The following is a 21620-nucleotide window of genomic DNA, read 5'->3' as shown; positions in this document are numbered from 1 at the left end:
CATAGCACACTAGCACAAAAACGTGACGTATGATGAGTAGCGATGAAATGCCGATTACGGAGCCTGCTGAGCCGAGCGACCGAGCATAGCCTCCACTATGACCGAGCTATAGGCATATAGAAATCTTTTCTTAATGCAAATAAGGGGTAAGGCGTGCAGGCACGGACACAAGAGGAGAGAAGTGGAGAACACGAATGCCGCACGGCGGCCCGCGAACGGCAAACTGCGTGCGGTGAGTTGCCGTGTGGACGGGCCTACGTTTGAGTGTAACACTAGCCGGCCGACTCCGAAAGGAACCAGGTTATGCGGCGTTCGTGTTGTCCGCTTCTCTCTCATAGTCGCCTAGTTCGGCAGCTCGGAGCGGTCTCTCGTTCGCTTGGCCTTTCTCAATGTGAGGGCCCGTCCACGTTACCGGCACGGAAACTCGCCGCACGCCGTTTGCCGTTCGCGGGCCTCCGTGCGACGGCGGTTTTGCTCGCGAACGGCGATATTTCCTTGCCGTAGAGAGGACGGGCCCGGGACGCATTTGTGTGGCAGCCGTACGGCGAAGCGGCCAATCAGCGACCAAGGAGTGGTCACTCAGGCACCGACGGCAGCTTCACCGCCTCTGATCGTTCGGCGCCGCCGATATCGTCTTTTCCGGTTCACTTCAAAGCTAAAGCTTACGGTGCTTCGGAATGAATCACCGACTCTCACAAGCCGCAGTATTTTCTTACCGTTGTCGCTCTTCGCAATAATTATAATAATCGCGACATGCACTTCGAATCGTCAGTTGTTGACATCTGCTGGCAGAGCACGTATGCGCGAACAGACGACGCAGCATAGTTTTACCACAGAACACCTATACAAACTTAAAGAAAAACTGTACCTTCCACAGTGCTACGGAAATAAGCGTAGCGGTGGCGTCGTGAACTAAAGTATGCGACCACAGGTGGCGCTGTACAACAGGAAACGGAAACGGGGTTTCGCACAGTATGGTCGCTTTACCAGGTGTTCTGTGGCTTTACTGGGTTTCTGGCTGCTACGCCTCGATCGTGCTCCCGCCAGTTTAGTTGCTGTGTGGCAAACGTAGCCCCTACATATATATGTAGGCGCTACGTTTGCCACACAGCAACCAAACTGGCGGGAGCACGATCGAGGCGCAGCAGAATAAATGTAGCGCTGAGTCATATCGAGTTAAAGCACACTCTGAACTGACTTTTAAAGGCATCCCGAGCGGTTTTTCGTTTATTACGCCGCCGTTACCCCGAGTTGTGCTGCCGCGCTCCAGCTGTTGCATTTCGTGTAGGGCTACTGACAGAATGCGGTTTCCAGGTGGCACGATGGCCTCGACTGGAATAAACACACGACACCAAAGATTGAGTAAGCCTGAAAATATTTTATTTGCATTTTACAAGTACAACAAAAAGCACACGTCTACGCATCCACACAAACGCGGTTACATAGTAAAGAACATAGTCGAGAAATGGCTCATTAATAAGGGTAGCACAAACGCACAAGAAAGAAGACCTAAGCTACAAAACGTACGGTCGGCTGCTAAGTATAATAATTCCCCTGTCACCGCGTGTCACTTTTATACAGCATCTTTACAGCACTACCAGGCCGGGTAGTTTGGCGGAAAGAACACAACAGCTTACGGCCGTCAGCTGCCTCTTCCTTACGGGTGTCATAATTATCCTAATCTCCGCATCAACGTCGTGCAAGTCCGCATACAGGTATCTGTATCTGAACCATATGTGCCAGCTTAATACATGTGTAGTGAAATTATGATAACCACTGCGTCTTATCAAACGTATTGGTTTTGCAAATGCGCATTACAGCTGACGGAACAAGCGATCATGGAGAACACACAATGATGCATCGGGTGTTCTGTGACATCGGTTTGCGTACTTACGGTGTTATGGAGATCAACGGCATAAAAACTTACCTTCAAGCGTACTCCCTCAACCTCCGCCGCATTCATTATGATAATCAACGCCTAAACAAAATGAGGCACTATTTTTTGCGAAGAGTAGACCTCTTTACAGCAAGTCTGTGTAATGACTCGCAGACGAAACCAGCATGCTTTCGAAAATGTTTTACTGCCGTAGTATTCGAACGCCAACGGCCAGGAAACGCATCGATACCAATAGGCTGTCGGCTGTCGGTGGTTAATCAAAGTACAAAAACCTTGACGCTATGACTAAAAAGCAGCTTCAACAATCAAATTTTTAAAAAATGAACTGCCTATTTGCCTGAGGTAAAAAAACATCCTTAGACACCTCGATTGTTTATGTCAATGGTTTGCGTAAAGTCAAAAATTCAGCATGTTCAGCGCCCCTAGCAGAAAAAGCACAAATTAATAAAGTATGCGACCAAATTACAGTAGCTCCACTTGCGCGCTTACGCTGAAACACGCCTCGATTGATTTTTCGCCCTCTGTGGCCATTTGTTGAACTTGAGAGTGTGCGAGGCCTGGTTTTACGTCACTATATATTGTGACCCACGTGACCAAGCCATGTTGCGTTCCTCCTCTGTAACGTCATAACATCCCCCGGAGCCCAGAAACCGAAACCGAAATCGCTCGGTATAATAATGCTATTATTAAATTATTTATCGGATATATATAAATCCCGCTGTGTGTATCGTGCTCCCTGAAGCATGACGCAACGTTTGAATCAACAAACGCATGAGCGAAAATTGTGATGTCTCCACCCCTTAAAGCAATTTTTCCCGCGCGTGCAACGAGGCCGCAATGCCAGACCGCAACGAGGCAGCAATTTGGTGACTTCATTCACTACCACCCTTAGCCGGCAGATCTGAACCATGCGTCAGGAATGTGCATTTCCATTGGGGAACAATAGAAACTTATTTGGGCTAAACAAGCGCGCGTACGTACGTACTTACATGCCGCACTCGGGACTTCTGCCATGTAGCAGCACCGTAACAAAGTAATGTTACTGTTAAGTGCTTCTGACAAAGACTCTAAATAACTTTGAAGGAACGCAGTTTCGTGTAATATACGTTCTATGCATTAGTACACTGTAGCACTGGCTGGCTGGTGTGGCGGTCCCTGCAATGCATCACAAGAGAAATAAGCTCGTGAGGAACCTGGCATATAAAGTATCATCACAGAACACCTATATGTGGCATCATGCAGTCGAAAGCTTAGCTCCGCGTAGTAGATGCACATTGAACGCAAAGACAAAGTACTTACGAGAAGCAAAAGCCCGAAAAATAAGCGATCTACCGCTTCGTGCACTCCGAGCCTGCCATTATGCCATATTACGCCGCCAAAAAAGCTGGATGTGACATCCGGACGTGGAAAAACAAAGAACAGATTTGGCATCTCGGACGTGACGTTTGGGTGAACCTACCGCCTGCGTCGCGTCGACCGGGTGAACGCATACACTTTCTTTCGGAAAGGCAAAAAATGGATAGTTATTGGCATGCCGAAAGTGAAGCGCCACCTCCTCTCCAAGTATGGAGAGCTGGGCTAGTTGGTTATGATTAGCATTATGAAACATCGATCCAGCGCACAATTGAACACGGACGAGAAGAGAAAGACTACACGAACGCCGGACTTCAACTGAATTTTATTCATGAAAAACAGGACTTTATGTTAGCATTATGAAACATCGTTCCAGCGCACAAAAAAAAAATTGTGCGCTGGAACGATGTTTCATAATGCTAACATAAAGTCCTGTTTTTCATGAATAAAATTCAGTTGAAGTCCGGCATTCATGTAGTCTTTCTCTTCTCGTCCGTGATGTTTCACCTCCTCTCCGCCGGCTGCAGTGTAATTGCACCGCTGCTGGAGTCGCGCCTCACATGGCTGTGAAGGGAGTCAATTAATGACCACACGCGCTGCAAAGACTAATTTCTGCGTTTGTTAGAAGCGATCGCTCGGCGCTACCCAGTGTGAAGGTACATGACACAGTAACGGAAAACAAAGCGCAGTTTTCTTCTTCGTGATTTGGGAGAGGGAAAATGCGCTCAGTTTTGCAGCCCATATGGGAGCACGGCGCAGCGTAATGGGGAATGGGGGCGGGGAAAGAAAGATGAGAGGATAGAGGGGGAAAGGGAGAGTAGGTTTCAGGCAGCAGACGTCAGCATCATCCAGGGGCGATGGCCGGCGCTCGGGCAGAGGCCGTGCAAGGCTGAAGTCTATTGGCGATCTAGGAGCCCGTTTGTGTACACATATTCAAGCAGGCTTGCCAGTGCTGGGAGGTGGTAGCGGGCCGGGAAGAGCAGGTGTGTCTTTGAGGTAGCCGGGAGTCCATACCGTCGGTAGGTGGCAGTGACTGGAGCGCGCTCCTGGGCTAATGCAGGACAGGTGCAGAGTAGGTGCTCGAGGGTCTCGGCGTCACCAAACCTTCTGCAGGCCGGCGAGGCGATGCGTCCCTTGGCACGGAGCCTAGCTGCCGTCCACACGGAGCCCATGCGCAGACGAAGGAGTGTGGAACGGTCCCGTCGCGAGAGGCCGTTCTCATGGAGGAGTTTTGGGGCGCCGTTGGTAGCTACCCTGCTATCCGGATGGCTGGATGTGAGCAGCTGTTTGAGTCTCTGCCTGGAGAAGTCCAATGCTGCGACTGCTCTGGTGAGTGGAACGGTCGGGTGGTGGGCGGCCTTCTTAGCAAGGACATCCGCCTCCTCGTTTCCAGCAATCCCTATGTGCTATACACTCTATGCTCCCTAAGCTGCTATACACTTCCTCATCAATGACCATTTTTCTCAACTTATCATGAATTCTGTAGTAATCAATGGTTGAGTGCCGTTTTCCCACTTCCCATGTGATCTGTCCTTCACACTTAGGCCCTGTATTCACGATAATGAGGTTATGTTGCTCACAAAGGTCTAGCATTGACTTCCCGTTGATGTCGGCATAGCCATATAAATCCTGTATGTGGGCATATTCATGTCACCTAATAGGATAATTTCAGCACCATTCCCGAAACCCTTAATACCAGCGCTTATGCATTCCACTAACTCTTTATTCTTCTCTGTGCAATTATTTCTGGTCCACAAATAGATAATGCCCAGCCAAGTTTTTTTTCCACTCATTGTACCTGATAACCAAAGATGCTCTTGACATTTTGAATTTACTCTTTTCCATTTGGCTCCCTGATGGATGAGCATTCCGACTCCCTCTGTTGCACCCTTCCCAAACATAATTCTCAATAACTGGCGGCTCTTCAGAGTCTCTAAGGTACGTGTTTTTCTGTAACCGCATACACTCCTATTCTCTATTTAACTGCTCCTCAATCTCTGCCCACTTTTCCTTTATTCTGCTGCTCTGCATGTAGCCTATTGCATGGCGAGCTCTCTTTCTTGCTTTCCTCCTTTTCCTGTTATCGACGGCGATGCTCTTCTGAAGTTCCCCTAGGGGACCTTCTTCATGGCTATTTACTCTGGCCTGCTGAGCGCCCATGGGCCTCCTAAAAAAGCAATATCGCAACCGCCAAGTTGCCAGCCCACTTCTCATGCCAGCCTGCAATTGAAGTGGATCCCGTCTCGTTTAAAACCACCACACCGCCTCACTTCCCTGTTCACTTTGACAACCTCGAAGCCTTTCTCTCGCCGTATTTTCCATGTCGCTTCATTAGCAGCCACTACGGCTCTTTGTGCGTGACTGTCACGTACAGGAACCTCTGGCACCGTGCACACCACGATCTGCACCTGAGCCTATTGCATGGCGAGCTGTCTTTCTTGCTTTCCCCCTTTTCCTGTTATCGACGGCAAGTCGTCCACCCTCTTCGCCAAGCGCTGGGCTAGTCCTGTCCCTTTCCTGTTTAGAATGTCATTTAGCCCACCTGCTACTGTGACAAGGTTGCGCACGTAGGGTCGGCAGCGAGCGCCATTTCTCTGCCACTACCCTGTATTACAGGAACCTCTGCTCTAAGGAAAACCAGCGACACGCCAGGCATCTAGTAAAAGGAGGCAGGCCGCCGCACACACACACATCTTTCCCTGCACATGCATAAATACATAAATTTATGTGTCGGTAAGGGGAACAGTGCACATGTACACATGCACACAGTGGCGTAGCCAGAAAATATTTTCGGGGTGGGGGTCTATGGCACACAGAAATTTCCATGGGAGGCACGTACGTGGTGGTGCACCCCCGTCCCCTCGTACACCTGATCTGAAGACTGGAATGACCTTTCCCACTTGCCAATTGCTGCGTAAGCTACCTAGGTAACGTACACTGTGATTGGGTTTGGTCACACACCTGCGTGAAGAGAATACGCAAACACTAGTGACATTTGAAAAAATGTATTTCGCACACGAAGACGCATCTTTTCAGGTCAGGGTGTTCATAACCAGTCGCAAAAAGGCCACCCATTGCATATAGCGCTCTTGCCCGGGTTGTACCATGCTTTGTGCTCTAGCCTTCATTACAAGCGCTTGGATCTTGTATACGGGCAAAGCAGCTTGAACAAATTGGCCAAACTCCATCGCAGGTGGCATCAATAATGTGCGCATTACGCAGGCCATCTGGGTACAATTTCCGAGTCCGAGGGCTGCTGTCACTCCATTGGGAAAGTCCGTTCGATTTAGCCTGGTATTTGCTTCGGTATCAACGTAGGCTCTGAAAAGAGTTACTAGCAATGTCACTAGAACTTGTGCGCATTTATCTTCCCATCCTGGTTGGCATCAAATGTTCTCACCAAAGCATTCGCTTGATGTTCGTTGAAAGGAGGCCATGCGATCCCTATGTTTAGGGCTTGCACAACTTGGTAAGCGTTAAGGTTACCATCTCTCTCCGTATCAGCGGCCGCAAAATGCGCGTCTAAAACAGCTCGATTTGGAACTTCTATGGCATTTTCTTGCGCCATGTTATCACAATGAATGCTATACAATGAAAGAAGAAGGTGCTCTTTGCAACTTGAGGCAACCCTGCTTTGCCACGAAACAAAATCAGTTTTCTAGAACACCATAAAATCAGTCACACTATTCCCAGTGTTGCCAGGTCGGACAAGGTGGCGTAGCCCAAAGCTAATGAAATTGTAGCCAAAGACAAGAGCAAAAAAAAAAAATTGCAGCCAAATATAGCCATTTTTATTTCCAGTTTCATTTGTATATACATTTTCACATTCGACTGCCCTCTTAAACAAATGTACACCTTTTGGGGTGCATATTTGTCACACAGCCATAATCGTCATCGGTCGTGCTTGCGCTTCCTTTCTTGAAAACGCTGCGCTCGTGTGGTAGCCTGTGTTGGTTTCTGGTTTCGGTTATGGGTCGCTTACGTCAGGGCGCCACTGCCTGCAGCGTTACCCCGCGCAGAAAAAAAACATTCATTCTTGGTCTGGTCATATGGTCGCATAAGTGTTCTGTGATATGGTCTGGTCCCCGACTGAAGTAGTCTGGCTTTTTCTTGCGGCGCAGCGCGCCCCGGCCGTTTAGGCCTCATACCGTAGATCCTCCCGTCCGGCCGCCCCGTCGAAGCTACAAGAAACTGACGATGAGGTAAACCGCTCACTTTACTTCTTACGTCCCCTCGCTTTTCTACTTCTGCTGCTCCCCTGCTTCCGGCATGCAAGACGCTACTTCCGCTTCGACTTCGTCATAGAGTTTCTAAATACTAATATGAAACTCTATGGACTTCGTCCACCTCAACTCCCTCGCCTTTGTACTCGGTATGGCGTTCGCACCACCCCACCCCCTATGCTGTCTTTTCTTGCATTACCCGGTGGCCGTGTCTGCTGTGACCGGGGCACAGCAGACGAAAGGTGCCCGAAATATCTACGTTCACCCAGGACGTCACGTCCACTATAACCCATGATGTCACATCCGTTCATTTCCATGGCGTCTGTGACGGAGCCGGTTGCTCTGCGAAACGGTCCGTATTCCGTGCCCACTTAGAGCGTGAGTAATTCATCTTTCCACGCTATATGCGTGTAATAAAAGCTTGGGGCGGTGAGCTGTTTGATGCGTTACCATTAGGTACCTTGTGCGCATATTTTGCCTCCTGCCGCATCAAATTGTAGCCAGCATGTGGAATGGGCCGTGGTATCTTATATAGAGCTGCTCATGTGAGTGGTATTGCCTCCGTCAGGATCGTCAGTGCATGCACAGAACCATTCAGTAGTCTGGTTCAGGGCAGGATGCGCGAAAGAACGAGGACGTAAGAAAATACTGGCATGACGAGCTGTTCCGTCAGCTCGTGTTACATTGCGCTTTTTTTTTTCTAAAACCATCTCCCTCGAACGCGAGAATCTTAGAACAGCATCACTACTGCTTTTTTACAGCTTTGCTGCGGCTCATTTAATCATCAGCTGCATTCTTTTAATAATGCAAATGGCATCGCTGCACGGAAGAGCGTCTCTTGAAGTTTCCAAACAAGAGCCAATGCCGCCGTGCCTGCTGCATACACACTTAACCTTTCCTAACGCAGTTAAGACGCGGCACCAGCTCTGCTACTGCGTGATACAGGGTCACTATGATAAGAAAATTGAAAAGAACAAACGAAATTAATGCAGTAAATGTCCAACGTTGCCAAGCGTGATAAACGGACCTGCCTCGCTAGATGAGTTGAATAAATCGGCGTCCTGATGTCAGCTTCGCCGCAGTAGACTAGTGTTATGCGGTGAAGTATGTCAGAAGTGAAGAGTGACCGCTTTCAGCGACATATATAATATGTGTTCCTTAATGATGTACGCATGCACCTGCCGTCTCCTGTTACATTACGCGCGCCGAGGCGCAAAATAAGTGTACTGGCCGGCCTTCAGCGCTATTTCTGGCGTGGCTGTAATGCTTTGAACCGTTGGTTTGTCGCCCTCGTAAGCAAGTTAATGTTTACACAGCCATTTTTTCTGAACTGTTGATTTCTTCCATAATAGCTACGTAATTTCGTAGTTTCCTGTCCAACTGCTTTGGTCATATGCGAGTCAAGGTGTTCTCTTTAGCCGAGCGCAGTTTTCGAAAGCGAAACGATGCTTTTGCATCAGCATATAGCTCCGTCGCCCATTTACAACACAGTCAATCAATGTCTTCTTGTATGTCACGGGGAAACCACCGAACGCGGGGAACTGCATAACTAGCCATGGGATTAGTGTGCCTCTTGGGAAGCTGTTTTGCATCAAAGGCCAGGTACTCTTGCCATGCTTCACCGCAAAACATTTTGTATGTCTAACCGCTTAACATATTTGTATTGCGGTGAAGGTAACCTTACAGAACCGAATTTTGCAACGCTTTCTAGACTCCTGCATCTCTGCCAGCCACTACCAAACGCTTGACGGTACGTCTCTTGGCAAAGATCCAGCTAAATCTCCACTGTTGGGAGTGGAGGAGACTCACGTATATAAAGCTGCCAAGGAAAGCAGTTGCCCTGATGAAGGCATGCTTCCCTGTCGAAACATTTGCACCCAGCCTGTTCGACCACCGTCATCACTGCAACATATTTGTCTGTTGCGGTGAAGCATGCCAAAATTGGGAAAGATTTACGTGAATCTGGAATGTATGGTATCAGTCAGCGACGAACCTAATGTTCTACTCTCAACAAAGCAAATTTTTGTGGCAGGATGCATGATGTCTTGAAAACTTTTGTTGGCTAAAGCCATACATGCCAGGTTAGCTCTTGTTACAATAATACGCTTTACCGCAATACGCAAGAGGCCTCGCTGCAGGACACACCCGCCGTAGTTAGCCAAAACCTTACGTGACCGTTCACTGCAAAACACATCCTGTATTGCGGTGAATCGTAATAAAGCACATTTGTCAGTTTAGAATCTAAATACCCTTGCCCTTCGCTTTTCTGATATTATGGCTCAGTTTAATGAGAACATGTATTCACTGCTAAAAACATCCACATTGAAATGGAGATATGAACACTGATGGGCAGCCTGTGTGACTGATGGGCAGCCTGTGTGATGTTTTATCCCTTTACTTTTTTGTGTACCTGTCACACTTCCATTATTAAATTTTCCTGTACTTTGTGCTGACGTACATAACATTACATCACAAAGAGCCCCTGCGTAATCAGTGTTCAAGGGCCAGTGTGATGGTTTTTCCCATGAGAGGTTTGGGTTATTTTGTTGTGAAGGTTTATTTTAGAGAGGTAGCTTTCTGAGAAGAAATCAAATGTCAGGAAATAGACCTCAGTGGCACAGTAATCTTGGCTGCCTTTTGCTGAAACGTGCCCTAGACATAATTGAGTGATTTGCACTTGCAACTAGACAGCAGCCTTAACTTGGGGGACCAGTGATATGGCATATTTTATCAAACTAGGCGACACATTGCATTACCAGTCCGAACAGAGACCTGTTTAAATGTTTGTCACCTTTAACACCTAGATTTTCGACCATGAATTCAGAAAAATCTGTAGCACATTTAGAACCTAGATTTTAAATGCTGTAGAAGTTGGCTTCTTGTTCACTGCAGTTGTGCTCGGCTTCTGTCCAAAAGGGAGAGCACTTCTGCATAGCTTATTAGGGAACATTCTTATTTACATACCTTCTTTTTATTTATCTCGCCTACAATCACAATAAAATGTTTATAGCACATGAATGTGCTGTGCATGAATCTAACCTACAATGCCACGTTCAACAGCACAGTGCATGTAGCTGGTGTTGGTTCCTTCAAGCTAAGCATTACTACAGCCTTTAACTGTGGGTATCATGGTATCAGAGCAGAGAAATGGATATGCAAAGACAGTTAGGTGCATTGAGACAACATCTTTGTTGTGTGTGAAAAGGTCACAGATACACAAAATGGGGAGAACACATGCACTTTCACGCACAAAGAAAGCCGGAGGAATAAGGTTTCTTCACTGTGCCATAGAAAGTATATGTTTGCTCTCAAAGGTAATTGTGATTAATTGGATTTGCTCTTGTGCTGTGTTTATTTTCTTGAGTGTGCTTTAGTTTTTGCACATTAATGTTTCAAACTCTTTTTTATTTTCACAGACTGAACATCCCATGTCCCCTTGGTTTGACTTCCTGGTACAGGATACTTGCACTTAGCATGGAGTGATGAAGCAGAGCGGTGTACTTTTATTAAATGTGCAGATTTTAGCAGTATCACAGCAGTTAGTTCATTAAAAAATGTGTGCTGAAAATAAAGTGTTCCTACCCACATTCCTCGTTGTCTAATTATGCTTGTATTCCTGTATTCTCTTCGGCAAAACCACTTATATGGGGAACTGATCCTAAGTGCTCATGAGCACTTTAAAGAACAGCCTTGAACCCTACTCGTGCACTGGTAAAATGTATAGATGCAGTGAAATTGAAACAGAAGGCAAAATAGCAAACATGATGCGGTATTTGTCAGACAATTATGTCAGCAGTTCTTGCATAAAACGATTTACTTAGAGCATACTAGCACTACAAAGCACCCATCTTTCTTGTCAGGCATACATTACCACAAGCTCTTTAAAGGTGGTCGCAAGAGAGATGCTGGCTTTAATGAGGAACCATAGAGGTTAAATGCAGCCATGAAAATTTATTAAGAAATTATTTAATGCCTAGCATTTACTCAGTTCAGAGAGCTTCCAAAGTTGCCATAAGGCCTTGATAGCTGTGTATGAGGGAACAGTTGTAGCCCTATATGGAGCATGAGAAATGAACATTAAGATCGAGACATAAGTAACAAATCGTAATGCAATTAAAAAATCTTGCTATACCTCTAAAAAGACAGTGAAATCAAATTAGTGTCACAATTTTCTTTTTGCTTCATTTAGGTTCAATATACTGATTTTAGTAACAAAAAAGCAGAGGGGTGAAGCACATCAGAAAAGTTAACTTAGAAAGCTACGGTGAAGCCATTGCTTCAGCCTGTATGGTGCATAACAGCAGCAATCGCCAGTCTAACTGCTTGGGTTTACAGTGCCTTATTTGTGTTGTATACCTTTTAAGTGCTGAGCTATTGGAAGATTGATTAAGGTGACCAACATGCTGAACCAGTAGTTTAATGAGTAAAATACATGGAGAAGGGTGGAAAGATAGAACAGAGCGCAGGGGATGTATTCCATGTCCACCTAGTGGAAATGCCCATTTCATCCGCTGCTGAAGTTCTGATTGGCTGGGCTGGGGTATGCATGAGGAGGAGACATGCTCCCCCAGCTAATTTGCACTTCAGCAGAAGAGGATATGGACATGTTCACTAGATGAATACTTGCAAAGCTATTTAATAAAGTACTTCTGTAACCAACATGCCTGCCATGCCATCCTTGCTTTCAATGTCTGTCTTAGTAAAAGTGTGAAAGCCAGGTTTGTGCATGAAAAGTTTTCCTGAGGGTGTGTGCCTTGAAACCTGTAGTGGTAATCACAGGAAACGGGGGTGGATCCAGAGTAGCACCAAAGGGCAAGCCTTTATCGAAACAAATATGGAGGGAAGTTAGAATGAACTACAACCTCAAGGTACAGGTGCCAACTTGCCAAACCAATCTTTACTATTCCTGTTAAAGGCAGCCTCGGAACACACACACACACACACATATATATCAATGAGCTACAAGGAGGTAATAAAAATATGTTTCAATTGAGAATTTGTGAAATAAACAGGCACACATATATATCAATGAGCTACAAGGAGGTAATAAAAACATGTTTCAATTGAGAATTTGTGAAATAAACAGGTAAGTTTTCTTGTTGCCTAGCCAATCAAGTCAACTTTTGATCATTGATATGCTTGCGGTATGGGAATTAGCAGCTACAATAAAATGTACAGGATGGTTTTGTATGGCTTCAACTAAATATGAGAGTTGTGTTTTTTGTAGGTATATCCCGGATTGATGAAGCATACTCCAGTTTTGATCTTACAAGCATATTATACAGTATAGGTTTAAGGGAAGCAGGAGTCCAAGAAAACTTGCAGCACAAAAAGCCATGTGTTCAGTTATTAGCATTACTCAAAAAGTTGATATGCATTTGCATTGAAAGATTATTAGTAATATGAACACCTATGTACAAGGTGCTTAATAAGAACAGAGTGTTTAATTTTGTAGGTAAATGTGTTAAAAGGACTAGTCATGATGTAACATTGCACCCATTCCGTAACTCTAATGCTCCATACAATAGAAAATACGATAGAAAATTGGGCAAGTTGTTGAAGCTTCATGGCAGCTACTGCATGACAGATGCCGACAAAAGTAATAGAACGGGACAGGATACAGCATTATCAAATGAAGTTTATTGAAAGAAAACAACCAATACATAACACACATTACGTGACCAACACCTGGCCCCCTAGCATATGCAGATACATACCAAAACAACCTTCACATCACCGAATGCACATGTTTTGATGGCAGCACACATGTCACGGCTGATTAATCAACGTAAAAAAAACAATTACTAAGGCACAATGCAACTCAGTGGCTTTACTTAAGATCTAACACGGCAACCTCGCTATCTTGCAGTGAGATGGATGGCTGGCTAACACATAGTGAGCCTTTCTTTCTAATGTGATAAGCCTCCATTAATTCATGTAAGAGCTTTTCAGTGTGTGAAGAGCAGAATAGTACTTTCAAAAACTGGATGACGCCCGATGCTGCAACAATGCACAGAAAGGTGTGGATGCGCAAAAACCCTTAAAAAAACTATGGTACTTCCTTAGTCGAATGTTTAAGCACCTTCCAGTTTGACTGATATATATTTTGTACGCTTTAAGAAAAAGGAGTCGAATAAACAACATTTCGTGTGCAAGAGACAAACTGTATGCTATATTTCACTTTGCAGTCCTGCCTGCTCAGACACCCGTTGTGAAGAATGTGCTTGTTTATTGCTTCACATATTCCCTTCAGCTTATCTTTAAATGAAAACCCAATCCTCTCCTGGAACTTAGAAGCCACTTTTTTCTGCCTTTGCGACAATTAATAGAGGGGATAATGGCAACTTTGTTCCGCTCTTGCTCCTTAAGCTTCTTCCACCCTGGTTGCACCTTAAGTTTCTTAATAACGTGTTTCAAGATAAAAAAAAACCACTGAAACTGAATAACCTGCCTCATTAAGCCTTGTCACCAGATTCCTTACACTTTCAAGGATAAGGTGAGGATAGCTCTTGGTTGGGGCATCTCTAATTGCGTGAGTGGCAATACTCTACTTAATAAGTTTTGAATGGCTAGACCTATAATCAAGAAGGGGCTTAGAAGTTCTCGACTGATATCCCCAGCATACGTGATCCCACATAAAAGTAAGCCTGATCTAAGAAGTTGCAGCACATTTTTTTTCTGGAACTTCTAAAGTGAAGTTGAAACCTTGCTATTGTTCTCTAAATAGCTTCAGTACTTCGATGACAGCTCTGTGAAAGTTATCATTTGCTCATGAAAAACAAATAATCATCCACTTATCTGAAAATTTTAAGAGCAAGCCCACTCAGGTTTTGATTATTTTCTGGTCAACATAACTTAAAATATTACTGAGCACTGGTGCAACACTGGAACTTATGCAGATGCCAGCATTCTGGACACATATTTTACCTTCCCACCAGATCAAAATTGACCTTAAATAGAAATCAATAAGCTCCAGAAAGTTTGCAACAAGAATTTTACACCTTTCAGCAAATTCCAGCTAACCTGTTTGATTGCGTATGCAGACCTTAACAAACTGCAAGAGACGCACCTGCGGCGAAGAATTGTATAGATCTTCTGCATCTATACTAAAGCCTGTCCATTTTCCCAGATTATGCTCCTGCAGGAAGTGTACAACAGTCTGAGAGCTGGCAGCAAGGAATTGGTCGTTGATTCCCAGCCTGTCAAGGTGTGTCTGCAGAAATTCTGCAACATGAAGCCATGATTTATATTCCAACACAATGGTTCTGATATGGATTCTCTAAGCTTGTGTGTTTTGCACTGAAGAAGGCGCATAAAAGAAGACCTTTTTCCACCTTAACATAATTTGAGACTGTTGTCAAACCAAACTGATTCAACTTTGTGACAGCTCAACATTTTATGTCAGCTATATTGGTATAAATTTCATTAAAATTTATGTCAGTGGCTGACACACCCTCCTCCGGAAAAGTGCTTTCCAACATGACAACACAATGCCCTTCTTTGTTTGTCTCCAAGAAACCTCCAAGTTTTTGCCCCATACGTTAGCGCAGGTAGAAGGCAATGATTCTATGCTTGACTGTACACAATTATATATATATATATATATATATATATACACTTTGTGTTCACCATCCAGGGCCAGGGAACAAGAGAAGCCAGACACCACTGACCAATTTCTGACTAAAAGAATTAATTTTTGACCTTATACATCTTGTTTTTACTGTACATGTCCCTCACCTCCATCCAGGTTCCCAACATTTATATCTAAAAAGCTTGTCTATCACCACATACAGGGTCTGTCCTGAAAGTAATGTCAGTAAATTTATTGTGATGTGACTGTATGTCAGAGCGATCTAACTGGTTGAAACTAGTAGTGACGGAATCCAGCTAAGCAGCGGTCCGTCACTCAGTGTGTTCCGAACATCGGTGAGTGTTGGACGGGCCTGTCCGTGAGAGCTGTTTTTTATTCTTGTGCAAGTGAAAGTGCAGCGCTCATTAGAACAAAGATTTGCGATCAAGTTTTGTGTGAAACTTGGCAATACCGCTGCGGAAACTGTTACTATATGCTCAAGACTGCTTCTAAAGAACATGCCCTGTCAGATCGGCAAGTGTTTCGGTGGCACAAGGCCTTTTGGAAGGCCGGGAAGAGGGCGACGACAAGGACTGCGCTGGATGGCCATCCACGACCACTACGACTGACAATGTGACACGAGCGAGGGAACTGTTGAACTCAGACCAACGATTAAGTGTTCATTTAATGGCCGACATGTTAAACGTTCAGAAAACTCAAGTTCATGAAATTGTTACAAACGATATCGGCATGCGGAAGGCGTGCACAAAAATGGTTCCAAAAGTGCTCACTGACAACGAAAAGTCACGCCGCGTTGAAACGTGCCAAGAAAATCTCAACATGTGCAAACGTGAGCGAAAATTTTTGGACAATGTCCTTACAGAAGACGAGACTTGGGTATTTGAATATGACCTGGAGACCAAAAGGCAATCATCTGAGTGGCACACACACTCGTCCCCTCCCCAGAAGAAAGCCAGGATGAGCAAATCAAAGATCAAGATCGTGCCCATTGTTTTTTTTTTTTTGACATCCACGGACTGGTTCATCATGAGTTTTAAGAACCTGGAACCACTGCGAACTCCAAATTTTATGTGGGTGTCCTCGAAAGACTGAAACGCAGGGTTCAACATATCCGGCCGGACATTGCACACAACTGGAAGTTGCACCACGAAAATGTGCTGGCCCACATTGCCTTCATCGTCACCGACTACCTGGTTAATGCAGTGGGGCCAATGATCCCCCAGCCCTCGTACAGCCCGGGCTTGGCTCCCCCCCCCCCCCCCGACTTTTTTCTGTTTCCATGCCTCAAAACACCCCTGAAAGGCAATCATTTTGGGACAGCGGACGTGATTAAAGCAGCTAGCACCACAGCATTAAAGGCCATTCCGGAGGAGGACTACAGTGGTGGTCCAACTGCGCCATTTGCGCCATTCTGCTACAATTCGACTTGCCTGCTCCTGGCTGCGCCCACTCAAGTGCCATTTGCGCCAACTGCGCAAAAGCGCGGTATTTTCTCGTTTTTGCGGCAATGCAATGTTTTCAGTGGGGTTTGCAACTACAATCCGATCGAACGATTTTCCGGATGCCCGACTTTTCGGACATGCCCAATGATCGGACGCCTTCGCGCCACTACCATGGTACTGCATAGTCAATGCATAAGAATATCTGAAATTTCTGATGCAAAAACTCTTTGTCGCCCCATTTTCCGGACCTTTTTCCATGATCGTAGATCCGAAACGGCATTAATCGAAGCCACCTCGGCCGCCATTTTTATTATCTCGCCGTTTAGAAAAGGCGCTCTGGCACGCAGATCCACTGGCCGCCGCCCACTGCCGCGGCAACGCTGCGCTAGGCCACCGCAGCTAGGCCTACAGCTACGTCCGCAACCAAGCTTCTTGCTGTTCGATGCCTTGTTTTTCATTAAAGCAACACGATCGTCGCTGTTAGCAATCGCGCCGACTCCGTCTTTGTAATCCTCCTCCATGTCTTCGAAGCTCGGAAAGCACGACGCGTTTAAATAATGCCGGCTTCTAAAAGTCAGCTTCTCCTTACTACAGCAGTGTTATGCGGTGAAGCGTACGCGAATCATTGTTGCGGTGAAGCATTGCAAAAGTGCAAGGGGCAATTATCACGGGACACAGTATGTGCTGTATGCCTTAATTACACATCTGTGCACTCGCTTCCCTGTCACAGTGCGAGCACCGATAAGCCTAGTAAGCGTACTTGCAGGCCTTCAGAGCTATTTCGAACGTTTATGTGGCGATTTGAGCCCTTGGGGCCAGTAAAAGGCATAGATTCGTTTTTTCGGACGTTTTCGCGGCCTCTAGAGAGTGCGAAAATTGGACGTTACAAAACTATACGAATAAATTTAACATTCAAATAATTCATTTCGCGACTCGATTATTTGCTACTCTGTTTTTGCATATTAAATGAAATATTCGGCTGAGGCCGACGCATTGCACGTAGCCTAACCGGGGCACTCAGATGGCTTCGGGACAGGAACGTCCGGGACAGAAACAGTTAGTGGCTGAACCACAATCTGATTATGAGGCACGCCTGTATTGGTACAAAGGTCGTCCGGGTCATCAACTCTAATCGAAACAATTCTTATACCCAACGCCGACAAAGGGAACGGCGACGAAAGCAGCGCTTATGTGCGAAGGTATAGGGCCAATTAGCCACTGGAAGGCACGGAGATCGTATCATATGCGTGTTCATGCACACGGATTCATGCACATGCAGTTCCGAACTTTCTGCCAATCTGCAAGCGTCTATGCGCGATTGCAGTAGCTGCCGGCTTCGACAGTTGTCAAAAACACGTATACATGACCTCGGAACCGATCGCCGGTTAGCCACTCATACGAACATATTAGCGGCAAGCTTTCCGTGATGACTTGGGGAAAGCTTGCCGGTCAAATCGGCTAACAGCCATTTTTCGCCATGGCACACTGCCTCGGCCTATAGTTAGGCCTAATCGGTAGTGCTACGAATGGTCAGTTGGGTATAGGTGAGGAAAATTATGGTTTTACGCCGAATAACTGGTACCTATTCGCGGATGCCACACGACACACGGGAAGGCGACAATCTGCCTCGCAACGAAAGCGAGTGTACCATCTTTGCGACATAGCGTACCACGGCACTCATAGTGCACTGCTCATAGACGCATAGTCTTGTCAAGCTTCTAGCATTGCTTTAGGCATACTAATACACATTTTGTCCGGTGCGGTAAAGTCAATCAAAGCACATCGGTCATTTGGAATGCACATAAGACATTTGCCTTCACTTTTTGTCTTGTACACGCCTAACGGCGCAAATTGTTCTGGCGCATTCGTACTTTTATGCTGCCGTTGGCTTTGTGTCTTGCGTCACTCTTCATTTACTGATTGCACAGTAATAACAAGTTTTGCCAAATGGCTACAGATTACTGCTGTACTACTCCAAATGCTCCAAAAAGACATTTTTCTGCTCCATAACTGCTCCAGAATGACATTTTTCCTGCTCCAAAAATCCTAAATCCTAAACTGGCTGGACCACCACTGGGACTACCGCAACGCATTCGAGAACTGGAAGTCTCGCTGGAGCCGATGTATTGACGCAAAAGGAGAGTATTTTGAAGATTTTAAAACTTTTTGTAACAACAAATTCAATAAATGATTTTTAATCGCCTTACTAACATTACTCTCAGGACAGACCCTGTACATGCACCTTGAAGGTATGTATGTGGAAAGCATTTTAACCTCTGCCTGCTTTTCTGGCATGGAATCAAACGGCCTTTTATCTCTCAATCACTTACTTTTAAACTATTCCGTTTGGTTCATTTTTCTAACTTCTGCAGAGTTGCATTCACAACTCTCATAGTTAACCGGCTCCATTTTCATTCTTGCTTCCTAAAATATGCCCTCCTGTCATGCGTAATTTGGAAGGCCTTCTGTTAGCAATGGGTATTGTATTTCAAGACTATCAGTGCAATGTTGCATGAAGAAACCTATTCTTGGAGTGAATTATTGTTCAGCTTGATATCATGATACTGCTGCATGGTTGTTATTTAACTCTGCAAGAGAATGGTCCTGCCATCCTACCAAGAGTACATTTCATGGGTATTACTCTCTTTCTTTTGACATTAGTTTATGAGGGTCACAGATATGTATCTGTGTCAACAATAACACCTGACATCTAATTTTGTGCAACATGCACTACATTTAATCAGATAAAAGTTGCATGTTTTGTCTCTTGGACCAGTCTGCTCAGTGGTAGGAGGTCGAGACCACAAATGAGAATGGCTGGCCAAGATCTGTGGTGTATGTCCTGTGTTATGCATCTGACAAGATTTCATGGTGGCAAGAAGAAATGTCAGACCTGATGTGATCTTTCTAATTATTGTGCACAGAGTTATCAGCATGATAATATCCCTAATGCTATAAAGAGTACCTCCAGGAAGCAGTCTATATGCTTGTGCCTTTTTGTTGCTTATGGCAAAAAAATCCAACATCCTTTGAAACATGCTCACTTGCTGTCTGATGCACAAAATGAAGAACGCTGCCTTCTCTAAATTTATTAGCAACAAGAAAGCCACTCTGGAAGCAATTATATACATACACAGCAACACACACTAAAACCTACAAATGGGAGAAAAAACACAAACTAGGCTAACAATAAAAGAAACCTGACACCCAACAAGTGTTACATGTTACTCAAGTATGCACATTCAACCTTAGTTAGAGAGATAGATGGTCGACTCCCGCACTCCTCTGCATGCATGTAGATATGTTAAGCCTCAGTTACTCTTTCTATATCATAACTGTCCCCATGTTTGTGAAATCTGGTGTACAACTGCAAGAACAATGATGGCTTGACAGGTGGTTCACCTTTCAATGAGTTCTATAAGGAGGATGCATCAACTCTTCCAGCCAATGTACACATTACCACATGAAAGCAGCAGCTTATAAACAGCACAACACCATACAGCACAAATTATATATTTGCCACGTGTTATTAAAGTTACATCATTAAAGTACATTAGAATTGGTGCTAAGGCTGGTGCACAATATATGCATATACTTTAAACAATCATAAATAATGCAGGAGCTTGGAATATGATTGGCTATTCTCGGAACTGCTTTGATAATACAAAAGTCAAGGCTTTGTTTTTGGCATCACCCACTCCAATTCGTTTTCTTTCTTTTTCCAATTGAAGCATTGGCAAGGTTTGTGCCAAGCGCTTCGACCGTGATTTTTCCTTGTTCGCGCACGGCCATGACCATAATACAAGAAAATCGCCCCAGTAACGCAGTGGTCCCTGCCTACTTTTTTATACACTTTACCGCAATACATTACATATGCTTCACCGCATAACATGACTGTATTGCGGCAAAGCTGATTTTATGGAACTGACTATGTAACGGACCTTTTGTCCTTCTGCTGCTCGCATGGGCATAAGCTCGAAAAACCACAAAATAAAGACTTGGCTTGCTGCTGGTTGATTTCTAGCTAACATTTCGAGACGTCCACGTTGTTTACAAAAACATCGGTGAAGTTTCTCGCGCTCGGACGCGCTTCAAAAGGCAGCGTGACCGCCTATAATTAAGGCAGTCATAAGCGGCAACGAAATCCACACAAGGTACATGAACTTCCACAAAGCTACTGGGCAACGCCATCAACAACTGGCACACGGGCCACCCAGGAGCTGGCAAACGCTGCGATGACATCCACATAAACCACGTCGCTTTCCACAAAGCTATTGGGCAACACGATCAGTCACAGGCACAGGTGAAGTCCGCAAAACACTACATGGGCAGAACTACTACGGCCATACTCAATCACTTCGCCACAAGCTCTCACATTTAACGACATCAAACAGCTACAATCACTTCTCCACAGCCACTGACACAGGCGAAGACCGCACGGGCAGAACGGAAGCACCGATTCAGGGCTCGATCGTTGCGTTCATCGCTTTAGCGCCACCTATTTAAAAATAATATACGGAGCCAAGCAAAACCATTATTTAGCGTCTATTTGGGTGAACCTAACGCTTTCGGGCCCTAAGCGTTCGAACGACCAGGGCACTATAACGCTTACCCCCCCCCCCCCTTTCCACTCCTGCGACCGGGTCGCAGGAACGGCGGCCTTTACTAACCCCTCCCTTCTATTCTCTTCTTGAATAACATAAACACTACTCCTTAGTATTCAAATTGGATTAAGTCGTCTTTTCTTTAAATTGTTGTCATATGCTTGGTAGAGAGTGATAGCATCGGCCAATATGGTTTCAGCCCGTCTTGACATAAAACGTAGTTCTGCATCACTCAGGGAAAACCTGGAAAACTCGGGGAACTTGTAAATGTCAACTTGGAGACACCCTGAATAGCATTGCAGATCTAGTACACGTGGTCTGGACTTGCCCTTCCTAGAACGACCCGAATAGATATGAAGAATCCCCCGCAGGGGCGTCTGCGTCAGCAGGCGTTTGGTGTGTTGCGACACCACGTACCCGAGCACACGAGGTTTGGACCCTCCCGCGTGTAGCCGTGCGTGGCTTAGCCGTGTCCGGGGAAAGGGGGATCCTGGGGGTTGAGCCGATGCT

The sequence above is a fragment of the Dermacentor variabilis genome, chromosome 11, assembly GCF_050947875.1.
Source record: "Dermacentor variabilis isolate Ectoservices chromosome 11, ASM5094787v1, whole genome shotgun sequence".
NCBI lineage: Eukaryota > Metazoa > Arthropoda > Arachnida > Ixodida > Ixodidae > Dermacentor > Dermacentor variabilis.
This window is presented reverse-complemented; position numbering follows the sequence as displayed.